Source organism: Notothenia coriiceps, unplaced genomic scaffold, assembly GCF_000735185.1.
Source record: "Notothenia coriiceps isolate Sejong01 unplaced genomic scaffold, NC01 NC01_scaffold00000339, whole genome shotgun sequence".
Taxonomy (NCBI): Eukaryota; Metazoa; Chordata; class Actinopteri; order Perciformes; family Nototheniidae; genus Notothenia; species Notothenia coriiceps.
The window spans coordinates 1,310,768-1,329,507 of NW_011333040.1; the positions used below are offsets into that span (position 1 = coordinate 1,310,768).

Sequence of the window (18,740 nt, forward strand, 5' to 3'; positions counted from 1 at the left end):
GGAAAGTGAAAATGAATGGCTTTGATTTAGGGTGGACTTGTTTCTAGATGGGTTGTTGGTTATTGTGCGACACAACAACAAGCACTGCGGGGGAGGGGGGTGGGGGGGGGGGGGGGCGCGTGAAAACCGAGGAGAGCAGCGTCTATGTCTAGGCTGCATCTCACAGAACCGGGCCGAGACTTCATACATTACGGCCACGAACAACAACCAGCCTTCTTCATGGGCGCAGCAGGAGTGATACTAGAAAAACAGACGTGGGGGGGCGGGGCTACATTCCGGATAAATGAACATTTTCTCAGGTGCAGGCTGCTGAAAATACTGACAAGGAGGTAACTATGTTTAACCTCTAAACAGTTCATTTGTCAATCAAGTAGATAACGTAGTTTTTAGATGAACATGCTGTACAGTGGTATTGTATGCATATAGGCTGGTCGAATAGGATTATTCTTGTAGTAGTTACAGATCATTAGATGGAGGAGTACATTCTGTATATGTTGTTGTTTTGACGCAGGTTTTATAATACTATCGCAGGCAGACTTGCCTTGGGCATTTGACTTTTAATGTGTGTTTGCTATGATCTTGGGCTGATTGCTATAAGTTCTTACTAAACAACTGAGATACTGCAAAAGTAAGATTAATTAACCCAGAAACCAAATAAAAAGGTGGGTTCAGCAGGGTCACGTCAAGTTAAAGACTAATAAAGAAATGTATCATATCACATAAGAAACTATGAATCCAGTATCATGATTGGCGAGTATGAATCGTCAGATATCCCATGAAGCGCGACATAAAACGCTGGCTGAGCCATCGACCTACCGCGTCGAGCGAGAGGCTTGCAAAGGCTAAAACCACATGTTCAAAGCTTGAGAGAGAGTCGGACAGGGAACAAAATATGCTACTAAAGGTTAGCAATAGACAACTTCTTACCGCCGGGGAAAGCCTCCGAAGGTCGCGACGACCCTGCAAACTCGTGCTTTGATGTAACAAGGAGCAAACTATCCGGAGGACCCACATTTGAGAGAGAGATCTTGGACATACATCTTCGCCACAGTGGTACCGCTCTCCTCCTGCGCTGCAGGCAGAATAGTCTTGTAGAGCTACTGAAATCTAGGTGCAAGAGAACACGAAGTCTACAGGGCACAGCCAACATAGACTAATAGTCATTCTGGCAATCATTCTACCATCTGTATAGCCCTAAATCACTATGTAAGGATCATACACTAAAGCATCTAGCTTAATCTCTCTACCTACATTCTTCAGACTGGCTTCGGTTGGGACGTAGCACCAAGCTGCAGTGCGCACATAGGGACCAGGAGTGTTGCATGACTTTCTGTCTCTGCTAACATGGCCTGAGATCTCCAAAGAGGTGATGAGGCTTATTGTCGCGCGCCAGGCTTATGGTCGCTCGGCTCTGTGGTGAAAGTGAGGAATGCCCGTGGCGATGCACGAAAGGAGCACAGGGGGCCTTGGCGACGACGAGACTCCTCTGGGGCTCTAATAAGACGTGGAGTACAAGCGCGCAGACTACAGGAAAAGAGGAGCCAGCACAAAGATATGGAGCCTGAGTGGTTTTGGTGAGGGGCAACTGGAGAAAGAGCAAATGTCGTGTAGTACTGTCTGGCACACCACATTATTGCCCAAAGAGGCTCTGGAACAGGGTAAAAGAGCAAGTTTTAATTACCAATAAGTAGGGTATCTGCTCCACTACTCCAACACAGAATGATGCGCAATATGTGTCACTCTATGACTGAACAAGCAGATTTTTGAATGTGCTTTGACAAGGGGGGGTTGGGTGAGACACTAGTATTCCACTAGACTTTTGCGCTATCTGCACCTGGCAACCAGATTATTTGTCGTTTGCTTGTTTCAGAATGTTAAGATCCGATCGATCACACTTTTTCCTGTTGTGAGATCAGCGGGATCTTTTTAATTTGGGGAGTCGAGAGCGCGTCTGAACCTATGTAATATTATAAATTGCACTGGTTCTGGAGAGTCACCAAAATTAGACGGGACCAGAACTAACCAGCACATCGACTGTAAAACGATAGAGCCTGTAATGCGACGGGTGAAGTTCAAAATAAACCAAGCAGCAGTGGAGTGTCTTATGGAAGATGTATGAACTTGTGCGAGTGTTGTTGTAGGGAAGTGTGGCAGGAGTTGTCAACAGCAGCTATCACAGGAGCGAGGGTTATGATTGCAAACCACAATGGTGTAACTGCTTTTCTGTTTGGCGGTCCTCTGGAGAGGAGGCTCATTTCGTAAGTTTCATTCAGGATTCATTTTTCACTAGTAAGCACACAAATATGGTGTGCTTGCGTCTTATGCAGCTGATGTACTAGCCAAAGAACCGTTTAACAATCTATAAGTTCTTATGTATGACTGACAGACCTCATTGTTATAGACCGAAAATGTCAGCTGAATTCAAATGCGACATTGAACAGCTGCTCAGATTTCATATATTGCAAATTCTTTAATTTAACTGGAAATCTAAAGACCAGTCTGAAATTAAGATGAAGCCGATGCTAAAGTGCTTTTCACTTCCAGGAAGGAGGCGACTCCACTAGTGGCAAAATGAATGAAGTCACGTTGATCTTAAGTCTACGAAACAATTTCTCACTTGACTTATTACACTATCTATTTTTGTTTGACAGCCCAACAATATGCTTTTTTCCGATATCCTCAAATATATGCATGACGGTCATTTTGTAAATTGTGGCTTTTATCTTCGAATAAAAAGGTCTTTTTTTCTGTAAGCTAGACACACATTGTGAATGACAGGGTATCATTACAGCCTTGGCGCGTTATTTGAGGTCCTGTTGCGCTTCATCCATCTTGTTTCATTTCGACATTGATGGCTTTTAGTATATGGGCAGTGCACATATGTATTGGTCTAAAAGTGTCTTTAGGTTAAAAACAAGATGGCGGAGGTCAAAATGTCATACTGAAGCTTACGAAACGCCTTGAGTCCAGCAAACGTTGGAATTTATTATTTACAATATAACTGTTAAGCAAATGAAAAAGAATCCAAGGCACAGAGAAACATTAGTAAATCTTTCAGTATGAAAATTGATTAATGGCAATTCATATGCTACTAAACAAGAGAACACTTCACAGACATGAAATACAAACATTTAAGTCTGAACTAAGGATGAAGTGGAGAAGCTTTAGATTGATTGGTGATATTAATGTATTCCATGTCTCCATAGGTGGGAAGTTTCCCTTGCCCTAAATTAGGTCATTGTATCTTGTTTATGAATCAACAGAGCACTGAATGTACCCTTAGGCACCATCACAGGGAGAGAGGGATCATCTGTGCGCGGCCCTACATTAGAGAGCCATTCTAACAAGTAGAGCAGGAATTTTCACCTCCTCTATAAATAAACGGGTAGAGAGTTCAAAGGCGAAATCTGAGGATCTCCGTCGTCTACCGTACTTTCATCCTTTCCTCATAAACTGAATCAGCAGCTTTAACTGTCCACAAGCATAAGTTATTCCAGAGTGGTGATTGCGCGGAGAACCTAACACAAGAGGGCATTCCATGCAGCACACAATGCGAGGGTCATCCAACTATCACATAACATCACAAACATTTTGAATGAAGATGTTCTATCGTATTTATGGGATATGTTCAAGGCTATATTCAGATGTTTTCACGAGCTTACAGATCACAATAGATAGAACCTACCTTGTACTATTGGCGTGTGCACAAATACACAATTTAATATGCACTGGTGCTATTGAAAAAACGGAGTTGTAAGGAAGTGGCTAAACAAATGTGTCTTTGCCTCCCCCGATGCTGTCATGATCAGCCTCAGAGGCTACACTAATTACATGTATAACATTTTGGATTTCCGCGAAGGAGCTTCATCGAAATACGATTTTTACAAAAAGGAGGTAAACGACAACTAAATTCCTCAATTGAGTGGTGTGACAGGATGATGTGACAGGAGCCACCACACTTTTAGAGAGTACATAACCAATCCTCACAACACACCTAATCAAGAGCTATCTATCGGGTTTGAGCTAGGGCTGCTCGAGTTAAGTTCTTATTTAGATGCACAAATACATTTGGCTTCCACGATTATGAATAACAACATGAATTGAAATAAACGATTAATTTTATTTTATTTTGAGATACATTTTTGTATTGGGTTTTTCAGTGATATTATACTTAAAGGTCAGGGTGAATCACTGTTAAAACATGACTGTTCACATTTTTTTTTTTTTCATAAATGGATGTTTTCAAGAAATGGATCATCGTTTTAATAAGTGTGATATCAATGTATTGACCCAAATAATCGAGATTAGGAATGGGCCAATGAAAGCAACCCTAAGTTTGAGCTAAAGATGAGAGTGGGATAGATTGTAGGAAATAAAAAATACAGCAATGTTAAAAACATTCTATTCTACAATATCAACATATTTCACTTTGATTGATAAACGTTTATATATGTATTTGGTATAGTGAGAGGACCTTGCCTAAAAAGGTGTCAGGTACCATCTATATATATGTTTTATTGTCCATTGATATTGTGGCGCACACTTTACTCTGCAGTGCTTTCCAATTCAATAATGCCATTCATATTGAGTTTAATAAATGTCGAGTGTATCTTTGTTTCCTTTTGTTAACTCGCAATTTTTTCATTACAGGGGAACCATTTATATAAACCCCGTGAAAGCCAAGTGTGAACAAGAGACTGATAAGGACATTGAAGGCGAGAAAGCCCCTGTATCTCTGTCTGTAGGATGATGACTGTTCAGACTCTGGATGTAAGAATCGGACAAGCAGCTTTGGAGGGATGATAGACCGAGAGGCAGACGCGCTTGCTCCGCTTTCCTACTGCTACGGCTATAAAACAACACATTAAGTTAGAGCGGATATCATATCACTCCCTTTAATGTGTGGTCGTTACTACTTAACGGTGCCAGATATTGGTTAGCTTAGATTAGCATAATGACTTGGTACAAAATCCACTTTCAACCAGCCCTCCTAATCTCACTTGATTCCACATACAGCTTTGTTTGACATAAACCTACAGACAAACTATCTCATTCATTTCATCTTTGAAAATAATCCTTTCTTCGCACAGATAATATACCTGCATTAATATTTGTTAGCTGGAAATTTGTATTTCCACTTGTATATTTTCCACATGCAGTAAATATTCCAGTTTATTTATTTGTTTTATAATTCTTAAACTCTTTTAAATTTTACGCTATTTTATTTCTGCACATATTTTGGACTGTTTATTTATTGTGCTTAATTTTCTTATGTAAATTGCTTGTGTTTCTTTATGCTGCTGCAATGCAATTTTAAACTGGGAATCTAAAAGTTTATCTACTCTATCCATACAAACCATAATGGACTAGAATGGGCTTTATTGTATTTGATATTCTTATAAAAATGTATCCATATCAAAACTGTTATGGACAATAAACATTTTTTCTTTTTTTTTTTTTAAACCCTATTGATAACATATTGATAGGTCAACACTGTTGGCTTGAGGACGGTCACACAGCGAGCTGGTGGGACTGTACCTGGTCGAACAAGCTGCTTGCCGGTGGTGCTGGGCTCCGGATGGCAAACTCCAGCTCAGCGTCCATGTGGTGACGCGAACGATTGAGCTGTGGAGAAACATGAGAAAGAGGAGTTGAGAAGCTGACCCAGAGCAAAGAGAGGTTCTCACAGTAAAGGGCCCATACGAGGCAAACCAGAATAACAGACCACTGCTGGTGTGGTGTGTGGTGTGTGTGTGTGTGTGTGTGTGTGTGTGTGTGTGTGTGGTTGTGTGTGTGTGTGTGTGTGTGTGTGTGTGTGTGTTGTGTGTGTGTGTGGTGTGTGTGTGTGTGTGTGTGTGTGTGTGTGTGTGTGTGTGTGTGTGTGTGTGTGTGTGTGTGTGTGTGTGTGTGTGTGTGTGTGTGTGTGTGTGTGTTTGCACAGTAAACATACAGGGCTCTGTGTTTCTCTCTGCTTTCTCAAAGTCAGACGGGCCCATTGAAGGGAATTCTGCTGCCAAATCTGAGGGGTTCTTAGTACGAATATTCAGTGCTAACTTTTAAATTTGAAAGAACACACAAGTTTTAAGAAGTGGCCACCTCCCATTGTAATTACTGAACAAAGAACAGCTACTATAGATGTTATTCTGGATGACTAAACTGAAGAGAGGAGGGATAAAATCAGTCAGTTACTTCACTCCCATTCACAGTAAAATCTCTCTCAGTTCTCTAGTTAATGTTTGATCAGAGTGGCCTGCTGCGCATACACAAAGAGGAGGTCCATCTAACTGAAACCTGCTTCAAGAGGAGAGAATTGAATATCCACTTACTCGGACACACCCCGGTGATTAACGCCCAATTGAAAACCATTACAAAAAGCATGAGTGAATAATGACAACTGACGTCAGCTGTGTGCCATGATGGAGGTTAACAACATGCTGCTTTGTAAGTTTGATTAGTTAGTAATCAGCAAATGGCATCTGCATTGCACACAAAGGCCATGCAACAGTGTACAAATATTTACAATAGCTGCTTTGAAGTAATGCACATACTGACTCTCTTCTCTGTGGGGGTAATGTCAAATGTGTCTGGTATTTGCGGGGGTTATGAAAAGACCCTCAAAGTATTGACTGAACTTATTAATGCTCAGTGAAAATGACACAAAGAGGCTGTTGGACACGGGGTGAAGAGAGAGGAGTCGCACTAACAGAGACCTCCAGTGACATCTTTCATCTCCAGCCCATTGTGAGCGGGCGCTGGACAAATTCAATGACGCCCACTGGAAAAGGGATGTCTGAGCAGCGGCGGTGACTCGTCTGGTGATTCAGAGCTCCACCGACTCCTATGAAGCTACACAGGATGAGCAACTAACTGACAGGCTTAAATCCTGCAGAGCGGGCAAATCCAATCAGCGTTGGATGGAAAGAGCGTCAGCACAGGGGTGTCCAGGATACTGGAAGAACAGGGTAGTCTAGACAGCGGATTTTCAAGGAAGCCTTATTCTTTTTCCTCCATGTGTCTGCTGCTTTCAAGCACAGTTAGCACAATGGCTTGGGATCAAAAACCAAGATCTGTGGCCGAGCTTCATCCATAAAAACTCCACTTAAGAGTTTGTAGCTATGAGTAAAGTATGAATACATATATTAAGGATCTGTCAGCATGTGTTGCTTTAGAAACACTTACATACATAAAAGGAAAGCTGGCAGTTTTTGAAAATATCTTCATGGAGTTTTTGAAAAATAATGCTGGTAATGATCAATAAAGCCAAAGACCGGGGCGTGGAGGGGGGCAACGGGAATAAGATTACAAAGTGTAGGAGCCCACGTCATATTCTTTCAGGTGTATACTGACCTGTGTTCATTTACATTTGTTTGTACACTGTATCTGCCACCTAGACTGACCGTTTTATGTATGTGTAATGTTCGTATAGTTGAACACTTCAATACAAATATTGTAAAAAGAAAAAAGCCACAAGTGTGTACAATTTGAAAACTGAGCCCAAAAAAGGCAGCTTATACTAGCTTCAAGTCACGGCTTAAAAGCACAGGAAAGAGGGGAAGCACTGCATTTAGTTTACACGGCCAAACAAAGATCCCCTTTCAGCTGCAGAGCACCAACAGCCCCACGCGTCCATCATCTACACTCTAGGGGAGCCAGATTACCAAAAACGACCACGTAATTGCAGAAGTGATCAGAAACTGCCCTAATAAGCGATATTTTCGAACTTGCCTTGTTTATAAAAGGATTATATGATCTGGTAGCAGCGGCTCTGACACATATGGGGTGCTTCTCTCAACATCAGTCTATATACAGCCGTTACAGTTGGAGAACCTAGAATAACACACCCTAACCGTCAGACAGTGGAACATGTGAATATGTGGAGCAGACAAGCCAGCAGAAACCACTGAGTGAGTGATATCTGATCGCAAAGTAAGTCCGTCAACGGTAACTCACAATAAACTGAGGCCATTCAGAGCGGTAAAGAAAACATGACACATAGGCTAAAAATATAACGGGCAAGGACCCAGAGTTCCACAATGAGCAACTTGGTCAGAGGAAAGTATAGACGCTCATATTAACCGTGTAAACCCCTGCTCCACGAGACATAACAGTTACAACTTTTTAAGCTACGGGAGCAGTGGTTCCCAAAACAAAGCTATACACATGTTCACACTCTTGGTGCCAGGTATAACACCGTGGTAGCACAAGAAACAATAACAAGTAACACAAGCTTGATGGAAACACAACGGTTCTTAATTCTTTCATCGAGAAACACGTATTCTGAAAGTGTTTTGCTAAATAAGCTTATTCGCCAATAGTCAGACCTAAAGATTGATACCGGTCTATTTGGTCAATACTGTATGTCGCAGACACAGAAGCTGTTTAGCTGAGCTTAGCATAAAGGCTAACTTGTCTCTGTAAATTCGTAAGAAGAATCCACCTACAAGGACATTTAAAGCCCATCTTTATCTCTGGTTTCATTTGTGCAAAGATGACACTTTGTCCTGTAAGGAGGGATTATATGTAATGTGTCAGATAGTAAGCTTTAGAGCTCACCTTCGGACAAAGCTAGGGCTGTTTCCCAAGGTTTACAGTTTTTTTAGCTGAAGCTAAGCTAACGGTCTCGTGGCAATAGCAACGTATTCATCATGGAGACATGTTTGTGAGTGGAATCAATCTTTATAATGCTAGAAAAACAAGATCACAGAATCCCATTCAAAAGATAATAATGTTAATCCTTTTGCCTTAAATATCAAGGTCCGACATTACATTGTAATATTATATCCAAGTTCTACAGCCCTGAGGTCATCCACTAAACAACTACAGATGTAACGTTGAGCTCACGGCTAGAGCTGATACCATCAATCGATTCCCAACTCAATGCACTGCTAAAGGCACTGTTCTGTAAATGAATCAAGTCATTCCTCAAGAATGTCAAATATTCTCTAGATCCAGCTCGGCCTTCACATGTGAACCTAACCTGTAAACCATTCCTTCAGACTTCTCAATGGGGAGGTTAAGGAGCTTCTCCGGGCCACGTTAAAGAAATGAGGCGGTGAAAAAGTTTGAATAGGTTGCACTGTATTCTTCAGTGAGAAGACCATTCAATATGTAACCCTATGCATAGTTTGCATGGCTTTGCGTGCCTCTTGCAATGAGAGTCACCATGGGGACTCGTCTGAAATGGCCTGAGAGTAATATAACCATTAACGACGGCTGTTATTGAGAGGGAACGGGCTGATTGTGTCCTTCATTTAGGTCTTAGGAAGTGACATATCGTGTAAGTGTACTTCCGCAGGAGAATGAGAGCTCAAGGACTCGTAAGCACTTTTGGATTTGTGAATCAGGTCTCCAGGGCGTTCCAGACATGATTGAGTTATAAATGATTTAAAAAAAGGAACAGATACTAACAATAGGGAATGGACGTGAAAAAGGAAACACCCATCCATGTTGATTATGACCGCGCCTTCTATGTTTGTGTGACTGGGCTGTGACCGCGAGGAAACAGGATTCTGGGAGAGCCAAGGAGCGCGATCCTTTACTTCTGACAATGTGTCATTCAGATAAGTGAAACCTGAGTCACGCAGGCAGAAATAGAGGAGCCTCATCTGCTCCTCAACACTGGTCAAACATCTTGCCGCTGGCCCGCTCTCATAAATGTTACCCTTATTCAAAAAATGTTGGAATGTTTGATTTCATGCCAGGTATCTGAGCTGTAATAATCAGACTGCCGGGAGGTTTCTGTGCCAGTCTGCTTCAAACGTAAGGCACTTTGATTCTGTTTGATATTTGCTTTTCATGGCCTACAGCTTCTTGACAAACTAATAAAAAAATACCTTCATCTGGTAATAACCTTTGAATGGTTTTCATTTGATGTACGGCAAACATTATGACCATGAAATGAATACAGATAGTCTTGGAAGCTAAAAAGTACATTTATGTATTTAACATCTCCATTTCACAAATGTATATTTAATGTTTGAAATGATACTATAGATATGGGTAGGGAATTAACATAAGGCTTCAATTTGAATAATTGTTCAACTTATTGGATAATCAATTTATCTCTTTTGGGTTTTTTTAAACCAAAATGCCAAACAAATTAAGAATGTGCTTATTTTTATTGTAATAAAAAAACAGTCAATTTAATATCTTTGAACAAATCAAGTACATTTAAGGCATTGCTGTGCGCTTGGAGAAATAGCAAATGCAAAATATATTCAAACAATGTAAAGTATAAACGATTAATGGAGTCATCGAGGAAATGATCAGCAGATTAAATCAATATTAAAGTACTCCCAAAATGCGGCTCCAAAGTACCAGGTGTATCTGACTGTAGTTTAGGGTTTCTTTTCACCATCATGGCACCATCCCCTGCCTCCCACACTAACATGTTTCAGCTACAGCCTGGAGCCACTGAAGCTGGTTAGACTAGTAATCCAATTTAACACTTCTCACAGAACTCAAAATATGAACCCGTATGTATAACCAGGCTCAAAGTGAAACTCAGCATTTGCTGGATTACTTTGAGAGGAAGGTGGAAACAGGTGGAAACCAGATCAAAAGGAGCAACTTTCATTAAAACAGACTTAGTGTCCTATTGATATTAAGTTGCAAAAGCTGCTTCAGTCATGAGGTCACATATTGAACACTCAGTAAACCAGAGGGTAAGATTTAAAAAGCATGGCCTGTAGTCTTCTCTGGATATCATGGAAAGGGAAACAGTGTTGAAAAAGACGGCTATTTTGTGGTAGCTGGACCCGGCCGCTATCAGACAGTAATGATGTCATTTCCACGGCAATGCTCATGACAACCATGAGGCCTTTTCTAAACAAACCGACAGCACACTTTATGACACTGACCGGTGCTTGACTTTATGTCACCACAAAGATGCTGCTTCTTTCTGTGATGGTCTGAGCCGTGTTCAAGCAGCTGTTTATGCTTCTGGTTTTAGTTTTTTCCCTAACATGTCTCCCATTGTAATTCTCTCTGACATGTTTTACTGAGCAACTGTCTGTTTAAGCATCTTAAGACTTAAAGGGGCCCTATAAAGATCATTTTCAGGTTTCATTATAAGATGTTGTGCCTCTACTGTGACATGTTTACATGCTGTAATGTTCAAAGAGTCCATTTTTGTCTCATTCTGCAGCACCTCTTTTCACCCTGTCTGAAACCAGAGCCCAGTCTGCTCTGATTGGTTAGCTGGCCGGCTCTGCTGCGATTGGTCAACCGCTTAGAGATGTCCCGCCCCTTAGCCCATCATGTACAATGTGTTGGAGCGCTAGCCAATAGAAGCCTGAGTGTGACATAGTGATGTCACTTCTCATTTGTTCATGGAGGTAACACACAACGCGGCGTCCAACACCGCGGGCGGCGCCCTTTCGGCGGGGGGGGGCGGGGCACACGTGTGGTGGGAGGGAACTTTGGGATGTTAAGCCTTTTCAGACCATTTACATGCACACAACCCTATGTAACACACTAGAGGAAAGCAAACCCCCAAAAAGCATAATCTCTTGTATTCTAGTTTTTAAATAAAGAAGGATAGAGATTTTTACTTTAAGGCAGTAAGTTTTATTCATATCCAACTATAACACATTTGTCTCGTATTTTCCTCAATACTGTGGAACACATAGGCTGTTATTCTAGAAATGTCCACACAGCGAGCTGACTGAGTGACATGCTGCACGTGTGACAGAAAGTATGTCATAATCCCAGGGGTGGGGCAAAACGAGTCCGGAATAATTGAGGGCCAAAAACCTGTTCAAATAAAACAGTTTCTTCAAATAACATCTCCTTTTGTCTTGCTTTTGTATAAAGATGAAACTCATTGATACCGTGAACTGTAAGTCAATGTTTTTCCAAGTTTCCAAGATTTCAAGTTGACTTTGTGAACCCAACATTTAAGTGAGGAGCAACCTCAAATTTCAGCCTAGAAAATAACTTCAAGAGACGAAGGGAGAACCCGGTATTCATCACGAACTCCTGAGGATATAAACATGACATTTTCCACCCCCGCTGTTTATCATGTTGTACATCATTACAGAGGATGAGGTCAAAGATACAGATCCTGTGATTATGATCGCCTACAGTGTTTAACATTGAAACAGTGCTTAACTGTCCATGTCTAGATTATAAGTTTCACAATCACTGTTCCTAGCACAAGTGGATGATGTGCACTGAAACATATGGGACACCCCCAGGATATAACAAGCATGTGATTTGAGTTTCCCCGTCAGACCCTACTTATATACGTTTCTAAGACAAATAATGCACATGAAGACCAGGAAAAATGACATGTTTCTGGTTTTCATTTAGCCCCAATAAATATTCATGTTAAATGTAAAGCCTGTACTTTGTTTCTGGCTTTAGACTTTAAAAGCAGTGACAAGTTAAATACATGACAAATGTTTCACAGTGATTATTACTCAGCGTGAAACTACTCTGACAGCATCACTTTTACATCTGTCACTCCCAGGAAGTGATTTATGATATATTTTTCCCCAAATAAGACAAAAGGTTTATAACCAAACATAGGCTTTGACCTTTCAGACCTGAACAAATGAAACCTGATTCAATGACTCACTCATTTCAAACTAAATAGAATATTCTTCATCAGTATCAATATGCTGCCATTGACTGTTTCACATTACCAAAACCTAAGTTGTCGTACAATAAATTAAATTAGTCAGAGGGAGAAATACTCAGAAGTACAAGAGTAGAGGAATACTCTGTTACAAGTAAAAGTACAGAAGTATTAGCATCAAAATATATACTTAAAGTACCAAAAGTAGCCTAAAAGTACTCATACAAATTGTCCAATTTCTAAATATATTACATTTTACAAATCCTACCGCAAACAGAATATTTTAGGAAAGTTTCATCACATGTCAAGTTTCAGTTAAGCACATAAAAAGGCAGCGATGTGAAGAGCATTGAGTGAAACATCAATAATGAAAAGTGTAACTCACCGCTTTAGGCATTTTTCTGTCTTTTTCCTCGCTCTGTTAAATAAAAAAGTGTTTCCAAAGGAGAGACCAGAGCTCCGTGTGCCTTCCTGAAAAGAGAGAAAGAAGAGAAACGAGTTTGAGTCTCTTCGGCGATACTTAAACCCTGCTGAGAGCGGCACTCCTGCGGCGAGAGTCATCAGATGAATCACCGACAGCCAGCAGCACAACACCGGAAGCGCACCCGACTGAACTTCAAAATAAGAGCTGGTAACTTCTGATAAATCTCTAATTCTTTCACTTTACAAATTCTGAGATTATTTGTCCAATTTTGACTACATTAAACTTGATCCAATACCATTTTTGTATTCCAACCATAAACATTGTTTTACTTGATCAGGACTTTGAAATCACTTTCTTAGAAATCCACTTTTTTAGAATAGTTTTTATGTGATTTTATGTTTTATCACTTGTAGTTGTTTTACTCTCTGTGATTTATTATGTGTTCAGTGGCTGGTTTTTTAAAATAATTTCAGCAGCTTGCACGCAATGCATGCTGGTACATGTAGGGAACTGCTTGTCGATCAATATAAAATGCATTAGGGAATTAACTACTTGAAGTGACTTAATTTAACATGAACACTGATTGGACATCCACACAAAAATTAGAAATGTTACCTTTAACAACTTCAACACTATAAAAGAAATATGGTCAGGTACTTCAAATACCAGAACTATAGGGCTAAAAGGGTGTTTCAAATATTTATTCATATCTCAATTATGTCTTCATTAAATCCTTTGATCATGAACTGTGCCACATTGTAAAAAAATACATAACAATAGACATTTTCAAAGTCCTTGTCCAAAACTAAGATTGATTTAAAATCACATTTAATGTATACTATTTAATGTGCATTGACATACACATTAAACAATATTTTTGTAATTGTTTGCAGTCATTTAAGACTTATTCTATATATCAAACATCATCTAATTCAGTGTTAATTTCAGCCCAACACTTTATTCTGAAATATAACACCGGAAGCGCTGGTGTTGTGTTCTACCTTGACACTGTTGAATCATCTACGTCTAGGCAGGTTAAATGTGGTACTCAAAGTGCCTCACCCACTAGCTACGATAAAGTTATTTCCCCACCCTGCCCGCTTTTAATCCTTTAATTTGACGCTTTAGGTTGTTAAAAAACCCACAACCCAATTCTCCGAGAGTCACACCTCAGTTTCGAGTACAACAATTGCATTAAGAGTCAAAAATAAACAATGTTCCTACACGAAAGATAACATTAACGGTAGGGGCTTCTGTCCTAGTCACAAATAACCTTTTGAGGTGGTAATAATGCCCATAGATATAATAATGTGATGATTTTCAGGGCATTTTTCCACGGTAAAGTGACGTCTATGTTGTGGGTTAACAGCGTTCACACCCACAGCGACAGGGAAACGAGTAATTCCAGCTCTTTGATCTGCATAGACATATGTTTGACAATAAAAAAACAAATCGTAAAACTGTTCACAGATTCATTGTATTTAATGTCAGACTGTAATAGTTATATTGCTCTTTGTGTGGGAGTTTCCTCAACGATGCAGTCATCCTCACTCTAATCCTACAGACACCTGTTGTGAGATTTAGGCTACAGTACGTCTTTGTGCAGAGCCAGCAGAAAGTGCGCCGGGAAAAAAGTGTGTGTTGATTGTATTTGTGCACAGCTTTTGCCTCGCTTTTCTGCATGCTGCAGTCAGGAAAAGAGATGGGATATCCAAAGTCTTACCGGAGCTGGTGAGGTGTGGAGAGGAGATGATTGTCCGAAGCTCACAGGCTGATTTCCCCTTCCTCAGTGCAACCCGGCGCAATATGGCGCATGGCGCTCATCATCCTGCTGCGGTTCCTGCTGCCACCGGCAGGCTGAGGAGCTCCGGTACCTGAGGGGGACCTGTAGGGGGCTCTGAGGGGCTCCCCCAAATAACACACAGTTTCATATGGTTAAAGGGACTTTTTAACAGAGGTGTAAGAATATATCTTACTTAAGTATAGTGTAAAAATACTCAATTACAAGTAAAGATCCTGCATTCAAAATGTACAAAAGTATTAGCATTCAAATACTAAATACCAAAACTAAAAGTAGGCCTACTCATTATGTATACTGGCTATTTTTGAAAAAATACATATTATATTGCTCCGGTCTAATTTTTGACAGTCTTCATTTTGCAGCTGCAAGGTGGATTTTATCTTTAATTGTTATACTCCTAGGTCTACTCAATTAAAGTATGAATACCTCCAAAATCTACTCAAGTATACAGTACTTGACTAAATGTAGCCTACTTAATTACTTTCCACCCCTACTTTTTAACAGGGATTTTCCCCGTATAGTGCAGGGGATTTTGTAGATTTAAATTATAGATCATAAATCAGTCAGTTATTTTTGGGGTCCTGCTGTCATGGAAACTGAAAAGATTTCATCATTAAAATCGCAAAGATTGCAACCTAAATTGTGAACCCTGTACTGTGTGAAAACATAAGAAATAACGGCAATAAAGTGTCTGACTCTCTTAGGCCGTAAATGTGCACTCTTAATTGTGAAATTGTTTTTTTACATCAATAATAATTACAAGATCCATTCATTCCCTCATTATAACGTTAATGACCAACATATGTGCCAATCATATCAATCATATACTTTTACTGTGTATTTATGAATCCCATACTAACTGCTACACTGCTATATTACAATTTATGTTTCCTTTCTTATTTGTTTTTTAAGCCTTTCTATCATTGTTTGAACCAAGTTTATTTTCTTTAAACATATTTTTTCAAACTCTTCAGAGATATATTGCAGATTAGTATGTCCTTTTCCTCCAAGTCATATCATATACAGTATTATATGTGTCGTATGAATCACTGAGTTAAACTAGAATTCTTGACAGGATCAGGGAGTCTACTCTGTTCAGTAAGAAACATGGCTCTTATCTGTGTAAGTCAAGATAGCTGAGATAACTACATTAATAAGAAAACAATTATGTGAGTAATAACTATAAATACCATCTATGACTCTGGATAAATAAATGAAAACCTCGTGTGTCTGCTATGTATAGATGGGGGTGTCACCTGTCCTGCACGCTGATGCATGACGGCTCAAACTTTTTTTAGTTGAGCACATGAGGGAAGCGCGCGTCTGAGAGAGTGACGTCATTGGTGTGCCGCCCAATCAGGTGACGGGATTAAAATAGAGCCGTATATATCAGAGGTTGGACCTACTTCTCACCATAATACGAAACCAGAGAGATGTGAAAGTCCTGCCTACCACTTTGTACTACTTAACCGGCCATTGTCAACATAACCCCTCCTTAGGTACTTTTGGAGCTTATTGAATAAGAAGTACAAAAGTACCCAATGTCACTATATGAATTTAAAAGAGAGGAAGGGAGAAGAGAAAAACAAGGAAGTAGAAGGAAGGGAAACCAAACTGATTTGAACAAGTGTGTTTTCTGTTCACCTGTGCTTTAAGATGATTAGTTTTAAAACATTTAAGAGATGTTATAGTGTTTAGTCAAAGTTAACTTTATTGTCTTTTTTATTTAGGACTGGTATGGTTTATATGCTGTGTTAATTTGAAGGAGTGTTGTTCTTTTTGTTGTTTTTTCACACAATATTCCAGCACTGATTAGTAGTACATTTTGATGACAACTTACTTGTTTACCCAAAATGTAGTTGACAAGAAGTTGTGATGCGTTCCTCCGATATTTAATTCTTTTTTTTCCCTTTTCCTGTTCTACATTTTTGACATGGTATGTTAGCTATGCTGTAAGGAATGTTACACTGCTTTGGACTGGTGACACGTGTTTAGATAAAAATGATATTGTTCTGTGTGTAGTTCTTTCACATAACTAAGACAGAAGTGTAGAAAATAGGTTTAGTTTGTTTGTTTTTGCTGGTGAGCTAAATATAGCTGAATAAGCAGTCTTTCTGAGCAATGCAAAACAGTGCTGATTTGCCTGTTACGGCACCAGAATGAGCCGCTGTTTGCAGAGTGATGCCAGATGCAAAACAGATACAATTCACAGGAAGGCACTTTGAATGGTTTACTAAAAATGTGGAGTTCCTTTTTTTAACCCGTCCCTCTCCTCATCTGGGACCTTTTTCTTCTTCTTTTATAAAACATTATTTGTCTGATCTGCTGTGTTTGGTGTTTGCAGAACATTTCTTCTGATAAGTGAAATGGAAAAAAACACAGCCTGGTTGTTATGACTGTCAGTGATAAAAGACTAAGATAAAAAAAAATCTTACAAAGCTGAAGCAGAAAACAACAGGAACATTGTTGTGTTTAGGGACTTCAGATCTTCCATTTGCAGCAACATGTAAATGTACTGGAAATCCCTGCAAGCAATGCTAACCAAATCTTTTCATACCACTTTGTTTTGCAACAGCTGAAGCTCTACACTGCTGTAACATGTCATGTTAAGTATAACAGAAATGAGTGTGTTCATCCTGAGTCCTGCATCCTGAGTCCTGGATTTCGAGTCTTGGCTGAACCTGTCTCTGCGGTCCTGCCTGACTCTCATCATACTACTTCCCTGATGGCTCCCACAGGATTGTTGACATTTAAAAAAAGCTTTTGATTAAACTTTTGTTTATTTTGTTTGTTTTTATTATGTCTCCTTTAGCACCTTGGGATTGCTGTGAGCAATGAAAGGTGCTTTATAAATCGAATTTATTATTATTATGATTATCCTCGTGGATTGATCTTCTTATTACAGACACATGCATTTCCAAACATTTGGACTACCTACGCTGTAAAATGTATTATCTCTTCGATTTACACACGGCATCTATTGCACGTCTGTCCGTCCTGGGAGAGGGATCCCTCCTCTGTTGCTCTCCCTGAGGTTTCTCCCATTTTCCCCTTTAAACTGTGGGTTTTCTCTGGAAGTGTTTCCTTGTACGATGTGAGGGTTTAAGGACAGAGGGTGTCGTATTGTCATACTGATATTCTGTACAAACTGTGAAGTCCACTGAGACAAATATAACATTAGTGATATTGGGCTATATAAATTATATATAATAAACATTGATTGATGAATGATTGATTGATTGATTCTCTGTAAGAATGACAATATGTTTCCACCTGCCTGGCCACAGTATTAGCACACAGATAACATTGTCAAGAAAAACAATTATTTTGCACCTGACCTTAGTGTTACTGATGATTTAGAACAACCTTTTGGACCGACAATAATTTGTAACTGTTCCCTTAAGCACAGTTTGTATAAAGGGTCTTTACTGAAAGTAGGACGGACAGAGGAGAGAGAGAGGAGTAGAGAAGGAGTGGGGCAACTGAGAGAGAGAGAGAGGAGAAGAGAGAGAGAGAGAAAGTCGTAGAGCTACTACAGCGAGTATCTCTGTCCTCCGCATAAAGTTACTGTGTGTCACTATAGAATTGACTCTTTCCAGTCCCGACTCACGCAAGGTTTATTTTACAAAAAGAAACTGATTTGAAGGTGCTCCAGTAAATAACAATTGTTGAATTTTAATATTCAACATTCAACATCATCGCCTGCAACAACACTTTATCACCTTTTAGGGTTACGACATAAAAATAATACAAAAATTTAAAACCTGAACACGGAAGTATAATGTCATATTAGTTTTATTAAAAGACATCCGTTCATTCATATAAAAATTGGAAAATTCAACCGATAGTCACAAACAGCAACTCATATAGAAAATTTTTAACTTGAATATGGTGTTGAATCAACAAGATCGCCATTGAACAAAGTCCTAAACTTT

At 39.6% G+C, this 18,740-nt stretch overlaps 1 long non-coding RNA gene across 1 annotated transcript; it reads right to left on the reverse strand.

Moving 5' to 3' along the window:
• Positions 1–5,536: 5,536 nt before the first annotated feature.
• Positions 5,537–14,850, reverse strand: LOC104942134 (uncharacterized). Its single transcript, XR_797968.1, has 3 exons — positions 14,728–14,850; positions 12,966–13,051; positions 5,537–5,625 (listed from the first exon to the last, which is right to left on the reverse strand). It is a non-coding gene; the product is annotated as an uncharacterized lncRNA (long non-coding RNA).
• Between the last annotated feature and the right edge of the window lie 3,890 nt (positions 14,851–18,740).